Source organism: Zalophus californianus, chromosome 11, assembly GCF_009762305.2.
Source record: "Zalophus californianus isolate mZalCal1 chromosome 11, mZalCal1.pri.v2, whole genome shotgun sequence".
Taxonomy (NCBI): domain Eukaryota; kingdom Metazoa; phylum Chordata; class Mammalia; order Carnivora; family Otariidae; genus Zalophus; species Zalophus californianus.
In genome coordinates this window covers 89627058-89635142 of record NC_045605.1, presented here as the reverse complement: position 1 = coordinate 89635142, position 8085 = coordinate 89627058, and the positions used below count along the sequence as shown (strand labels likewise).

The 8085-nt window shown below is 35.6% G+C and overlaps 1 pseudogene; it reads left to right on the top strand.

Annotated features, from left to right (window-relative positions):
* Positions 1-1287: 1287 nt before the first annotated feature.
* LOC113915127 lies at positions 1288-1785 on the top strand (annotated as a pseudogene).
* Positions 1786-8085: the final 6300 nt, after the last annotated feature.

Below are 8085 nucleotides of genomic sequence, written 5' to 3'. Positions count from 1 at the left end.
GAGGTTGGACATTTCATAATGCTGTAAATCTGAAGAGTATTTATGGAAATGGATTCTGAGATAGTCCAACCAAAATGAAGACTATCATTTTCAGATTATGTGATATTTATTAACATAGATGTAATCACCAGAGAGTATGGATTCAATATTTTAGTTTTAACCTTTCCAATTTCTGCCTACATGTTTCTGAGACCTCAACTCACCAGTAGTCCATGGTATAAAGATTTCAAATGCCAGAAATTCTTTAGTAAAAGGTACAGGGAAGAATCTACATTTTTTGGAGGCTATGAATGTACATTTTGTCTTTCATTTGTAACTTGCTAGAAGACACATTTTTCACAAAGGTCTTAAAAAAACTGCTGATGAGTAGAACAATATATTCTTTAAAAAGTGCTAGAGTAATTTTTCTGTATAAATCATGGATATTAGTGAGAGACTTTGATGCCTGAAATAGGTTTCTTGACTTTAGTGGGTTTGGGAGGACCATGGCAAAATCCAAACATTTATCATCAGATTCAGCAGAGCTAAGGATTAGAAGATGATCAAAAGTAGTAATCCCTGGGTAAGACTAATTCATCTTGAGTTCCCTGGAACTAAGCTTTGTTAGCCTGCTAACACACAAGATAATATGTGTAACCAGAAATCCTCCTGGTATAGTGAACATTGAATCAATGTACAAGAGAGTCATATTCTCATGTAAGCCCTGATACCATAAAACTCCTACAAGAGAACATAGTTAAAAAGCTCCTTGGCATTGGTTTTGGCCATGGTTTTATGCATATGACTCCAAAAGCTCAGGCCAACAAGAGCAAAACAACAAGTGGGACTACATCAAATTAAAGTATTTCTTTTTTTTTTTAATTTTATTTATTTGAGAGAGAGAATGAGAGACAGAGAGACAGCATGAGAGGGGGGAGGGTCAGAGGGAGAAGCAGACTCCCTGTTGAGCAGGGAGCCCAATGTGGGACTCGATCCCGGGACTCCAGGATCATGACCCAAGCCGAAGGCAGTCGCTTAACCAACTGAGCCACCCAGGCGCCCAAATTAAAGTATTTCTGTACAGCAAAAACAAAATGAAACAAAACAAAATAATACATCGAGAAAATGAAAAGGCAAAACACAGAATGACAGAAAATATCTGCAAACCATATAACAGATAATGGGTCAATAACCAAAATATGTAAGGAATGTAAACAACTAAATAGTAAAACATAAATAAATAAATAACCTGATTAAAATGGGCAAAGGAGCTTTCCAGCTCCGGCCCTGGACGTAGAAGCTGCCGAGATGTTGATGCCCAAGAAGAACCGAATTGCCATTTATGAACTCCTTCTCAAGGAGGGAGTGATGGTGGCCAAGAAGGATGTCCACATGCCCAAACACCCTGAGCTGGCAGACAAGAATGTGCCCAAACTTCACGTCATGAAGGCCATGCAGTCTCTCAAATCACATGGCTACGTAAAGGAACAGTTTGCCTGGAGACAGTTCTACTGGTACCTTACCAACGATGGCATCCAGTATCTCCGTGATTACCTCCACCTGCCCCCCGAGATTGTGCCTGCTACTCTGCGCAGCAGCCGCCCTGAGACAGGCCGACCACGGCCCAAAGGTCTGGAGGGAGAGCGACCTGCAAGACTCACATGAGGGGAAGCTGACAGAGACACCTACAGACAAAGCGCTGTGCCCCCTGGTGCCGACAAGAAAGCTGAGGCCGGGGCTGGGTCAGCAACTGAGTTCCAGTTTAGAGGCAGATTTGGTCATGGACGTGGTCAGCCACTTCAGTAAAGCTGGAGATGTTCTGTGTTGAATAAATTTGTAGCCAGAAAAAAAAATAAAAAAATAAATAAAAAAAATAAAAAAATAAAATGGGCAAAGGACATGAATAGACATTTCTTAAAAGAAGTCATACCAATGGCTAACAGGTATATGAAAGGTGCTCAACATCACTAATTATCAGGGAAATGCAAATCAAAACCACAACAATATATCCTAACAATTGTTCGAATGGCTATTATTAAAATGTCAAAAGATAACAGTTATTGGTGAGACGTGGAGAAAAGGGAACCTTTACACACCATTGGCAGGAATTGGTATAGCCATTAAGGAAAACAATGCAGGGGTTTCTCAAAAAAATAAAAATAGAACCATCATATGATCTAGTAATCTCATTTCTGGGTATATATCCAAAGGAAATAAAATCACTGTATTAAAAAGATATCTGCATCTCCATGTTCATCGCAGCATTGTTCACAGCAGTTCATTACGGAAATAACCTCAGCGTCTATTGATGGATGAATGGATTCAGCCTTAAAAAAGGAGATCCTGCCATTTGCAACAACAGATGAAACTGGAGGTCATTATAATAAGTGAAAAAAATCAGAGAAAGATAAGTACTTCATGATCTCACTTATATGTGGAATATAAAATAGTTAAAGCTCATAGAAACAGAGAGTAGAAAGGTGGTTACCAGGGGTTGGGAGTGGGGAAAAGGGGGAGATTTTGGTCAAAGGGTACAACTTTCCAGTTAGAAGATGAACATTCTGGAGACCTAATTATACAGCATGCTGACTACAGTTAATAATAATGTATTATATATTTGTAATTTGCTAAAAGAGTAGATCTTAAATGTTCTCACCGCACACACAAACAAATAAGGAGATGAATATGTTAATTAGCTTGACTGTGATAATCATTTTACAATACATATCACATCAGCACATTTTACACTTTAAATGTATAGAATTTTTACTTGCAAATCATACTTTAATAAAGCTGGGAGTGGGGAGGAGAACAGTATAAAAAATATCTGAATTTACTCTCAAACCCAGCATACAAAAAAAAGGGACTTATTGGTCAGAATTATCAAAGACAATGGGTAATTAAAAACTATTGTTGGTAAGCATAATGGGCAGGGAGAACAAATTCAAATCTGGAATAACCGACTATTTCAATGAGGACAAAATTACAATATATATATAACATAAATATGACTTGTATTTATATTATATTTTATGTATATATTTAAACCTGTGTAAGACATATACTATGATATTATTAAACATTATTAAAATAATATGTATTTTTTCATATCTTATGGTTAGTCATTTCTTTGGTTTAATTTATCCCTTCATCTTGATCAGAGATGCAAACCCTCAATGTATTTGTGAAAATAAAAAAATCTTATGGTAATCTATAGTTACTGTAATTGTTTCTCCTCTGGATAAAGGCAATTAGCTAACATAGTGGTCACCCAATCACCAGGGGACTCAGGTCCTCTGTCTTCAGAACTAGTTTTTGTTTATCAGGAAAACATATATGTATGTATGTGTGTACTGGATTTTCTGTTTAAGCATATAAAAAGAATGAGATTGGTTTCAGTCTGTGTAGTCTCTTAGTGGATCCCCTGCGATATGCATCACATTTTGGTTTAATGTTTATTTAATAATACAGCTGTTTTCTTTCTCTGCTACCTTTGTGAAGATGATTTCTAGGTTGGGAGATGATTTTGTTTTTAATCATGTTTCCCCAGCTTTACTAAGTTACTATGTGTACTTTACACATTATGAATTTTGTTTCTCACAAAATATTTATGTAATTATTATCCTTACTGAACAGATATGTTTTTTCCTATTGTTCTATTTATTTGATTTTCTTGTTCTCCAAACAAATTCAAATGTTCTCAAATAATACAACACAAACAACTTATAGCTCTCACATCTAAAAAGCTCAGTGGTGACTGTGAGATAGACTATGGAGGACATGGCAATTTGATGTCTTTGGTCCAGCTATCTTTGAGACCAGGAGTTGAAAAGTTAAGGCTTACAGGGCACATTTGTATTCTCTCTCCACCTATAGGGGAAAAAAAATTTAACCAGGACTGAAAACATATAAACCCTCCTGGGCAATTCCAGATACATTTGCACAGAGGTGCTTGGGAATGTCCTCCAGTGGACCAAAAGAGAACTGATAGATATTATACCATTTCCCTAAATGTTAATGTAACTTACTTTCTATACTAACAGAGTAACCCATGAAATAAAGAGAAGCATCTCATTTTGGAAATGTTATCAGAGTGGAAAAGTATTGGAAAGGCACTGGTTCTCACCATGACACGGCCATTTAAATCTAACTTGATAAAAAAAAAAAGATAATGTAGAATCATTTTAATTCCATAAATTTTTAGACTTCCCAATAGCTGGTAAAATGACCATTTTCATATATATTTTAATCAATCCTATGAAAACACCTTGTCACACCCTCACATAATCTCTATCTCTTGATTGGTATAGTTTTTGTGACAAGAAAACAGTATAAGCAGAAATATTTACAGTGCTCTCGAAAGAAAAGACTGTAATAAGTAACTATTTTCGTTCCTGCCTTTTGTGATGCAGAATCAAAGAATAATCAGAAAAGTACAGAATCTGAGAGGAGGAAGAGAACTAGAACAATTTAGCAAGAGGTACTAAATTATCTACATAGCAAAGCGCTAGGATAATTAGCAAAGGAGGAACCCAGAGAAGGAAGTACACTGCCCAGGAAATATAGAGGAGGTGGTAGGGGTGAAAAAAGAATCTCTAGAAAATAAAAGGCTTGAAGAAATTGAGAAAAGAAAAAGTATTTTGTGGATTTTCCTATAGGATCCTCCCTGTAATGTTGTTTAAAGGATAAGCATAAATGATAGATATCTTTTTAGAATAGTTTCTTGCTTTCTGAAAAGTGTTTTGTGGGGCACCTGGGTGGCTCAGTCAAGTGTCTGACTCTTGGTTTTGGCTCAGGTCATGATCTCAGGGTCGTGAGATCGAGCCCCAGGACAGACTCAGTGCTGAGGGTGGAGCCTGCTTAAGGTTCTCTCTCCCTCTCCCTCTTTTCTTTCCCCTGTTTTCACTCTCTGTCTCTCTCTCTCAAAAAAAAAAAAAAATCTGCAAAAAAGAAAAGTGGGTACTATGATAACATTTAGAAATTAAGTCATATTGGGCCAGCTTCAACAGGTTCAGAATTTGAGGAGCCCCCCCCAAAAAAAGAATTTGAGGAGGCCAGGAGGCTTCTCTGAGATAAGTAATGGTCAGGTACACCCCAGGTTAACACCCTCCTCTATGCTATCCTGAGTCAAATTATGAAACTAGGTGATATGAAAATGGATCTTCAATTATGAGGCACTGTGATCACTGGAATAGTGCAACATCTTAGCAGTATTTTTGAAAGAATGAAGAATTCAAATTTGCAAATCATGAGATATGTGTTATTTGAAACTCTACGTTCCATGCAGATAATTTATTCAGAGAGGCAAAAGCTTGCTAAATTTAGGGAAAAAACATTGAAAAGAAGTAGACTGAAAAATAGTTTTCACTTCCTCTTCATTAACAAATTAAAGTCTCTTTGTATAATTATTGAGATGTTATTCCCAGATTTCCTAAAGCTAATTCAAGCCCAATGCTGGGTTCTGTTATTGCAAATACTCTTGTCAGGGGTACAAGCACAATGTTAGTAGACCTCTGAAGAAAGCAAGCTTTAGAACCACTGGCATAGGAACCAGTAATAGAAAAACTTGAGAATTTGGATGAACTTCATGACCTAGGATCCAAATAAAATGATTTTGAATTATGGTTAGACTATGCCTCAGAAATCACAGGAGAGATGAGGCAAAAGACACAGCCAGCTTGTAAAAGTTTACAATGACTACCATAAGGGTCAATTTTGACCCAATTCCGTAAAATCTGACATTTATGTATAGGAATACAACAAGTATTTGACAAGGTGGACAGTGACTGGAATTCATATTCTGAATTCAATACTGTATGCCAGTGACCCAGGGAAAATTGTTCTGTCTCTGTGCTCCAAATGGAAGAACTATACTCATGGGCTTTCTGCCAGTAAGCCATGAGTGAAGCTTCAAAGCTTGCAAGCACTCAGCCAAAATTACATGCACATAATACACAATCAGAAATAATAAGTAATATTGTAATAAACAATAATTTTTGCTCTGAAGGGCAACCAAATTCTCACTGTTGGTAAATCTAACCTTGGGGTGGGGAAAATGGTAGGCAGATATGTTGGTCAACTATCTTAGATAGAAACAAGAGTCAGTCTCTTCCTTCCTTCCCACATGAAGTGAGATGACAACTTAAAGTCTATCACTCTTTCCAGAAGAATATCTTCAGGTCCAAACCATTTTTATTGCCTTGTTTAGTCCAAAGGTCCAAAAGTCATGGCACCATTTCCGATTGACTTCCTTTGTAAATTTTACATATGGTGATTTTGAGGAGGGAGGTTTTTTTTTTCTATTTCAGAGATTTTTTTCAAAATTACAATTTGATATTTGGTTACACATTTTTTATTTCTCGGGTGTGAATTACTCAAATTATATTGCCTAAATATTCCAAAGAACAACACCCGTTGAGCAGCTTGACACTTATAGAGCACCATTCATTTAATACCAAAATTCTATACCTTAAAACAGGAAGTATTACTGCATCCATTAAAGCAGTTAAGGGAACTGGGTCCTTAGAAGGAAAATGACTACCAAAGTCCAACAGCTTCTAACTTCTAGCTGCAAAATTTAATAGTGCAAAATACTGCTGTAAAATACTGATTCTTAGTAAAGCAGTCTTTTTATTATACCACACAAAAGTATGGAAGGATTTCAGAAATTAGTTTCTCTGCTCTGTGAAGAATAGGTCATCATTTGCAGGCAGATTTGGGGAAATGAGATAATGGGTAGAGTCTTGGCCATTCTGATGCCATACATTATCCAACCTCACCAATCATCCACCTTTATTTTTATAGTTGATCAGATTTTTTTCCCAGGGAGATACTGATAATAAACATTGAAAGAAAATCCCAGTCTATGGAGCAATTTGCTCTACAGGACCATGAGATGTTCTAATACATAATGCAAAATTAAGCATTCCTTCCTTTCCTCTAAGCTCACTGCATTAAATGGTTCATGGAGCCTCTTCAGACAAGGTCTTAGCTATTTTGATCTTTATAATTTTAAGTTTTCATGATTTGTCTAAATAGTAGCAAAAATGCCAGATAGAGTAATAAGTCTTTTCTGTAGTACCTTTGTTTCTTTTTCCTTTCTCACTTTGTTTCAGGGGTGAAAGCAAAGAAAATACACACAGGTGAAAAGCAAATGCTTAGCTCAAAAAACTGGACTTTCAAGTAAACATGTTTTTTTCCTTTATCCTATCTTTTAAAATTAAGTGATTTGGAGAAAGAGGTACAGTAGAGTGTCAGCTCCTTCTTCAATATAAATAATATATTTCCATAAGGGACTAAGCAGGAATATAAAGGATTCACAGGGATGTATATGGAAGAAGCCAAATACATTTAAAAATTGACAGCTTTTTCTTGAGTCAGAAATTCATTTCCATATTAAAATTAAAAAAAATCAGGGGCTTCATATTCTAACAATTCAAAAATATTTCCTGTATGAGAAAAAAAGCAGAAGAAACGGAGTTAGTGAGCCTGCAAATGATCTCCATATGAAGTTACTATTTCTATTCATCCTTTGCTTTCCTAAGTAAACTAGTCTAGAGACTTAAATCTCAGTGGACAGTAGATTGTCAAAGGAATGTGGGGGTGAAAAGGAAGAAAGAGATACACTGATGTAAAAATTCTTTGAAGATGTTTTAGCAAAACATTAAGATCTTGTTATTTCAAATTCAAATAGTGGCTAAATTAAGTACAAATAAAAAAGGTTCATATATCTTAAAATCATATTGTGTTAAAGGGGATATTAGTATAGCAACAAAATCTATTCATACTTACTTTTTATGAAAGGTAATAACATTTTATTGTGAATCACTATAAAGCCCATCTAGGGTTCTAATCAGCCTCTATTTGGATATATAATACATGGCAGTTGAACAATAATTTCCACATATTGTGTCATCCTTCATTCCCCAAGGAACAAAGAAAGCTATTTTCAATTTGTTTCTATGACATAAAGAGAGTGATTTTTGTGTGTTTTTTTTTTTTCAACTGATCTGGACCATGTATGTTTAGGGAATGGGTAAATATCTGTGGATATTTAGAGAAACACATATTTGTAAGTTAAAATACATTAAAATATGACTAATAAGT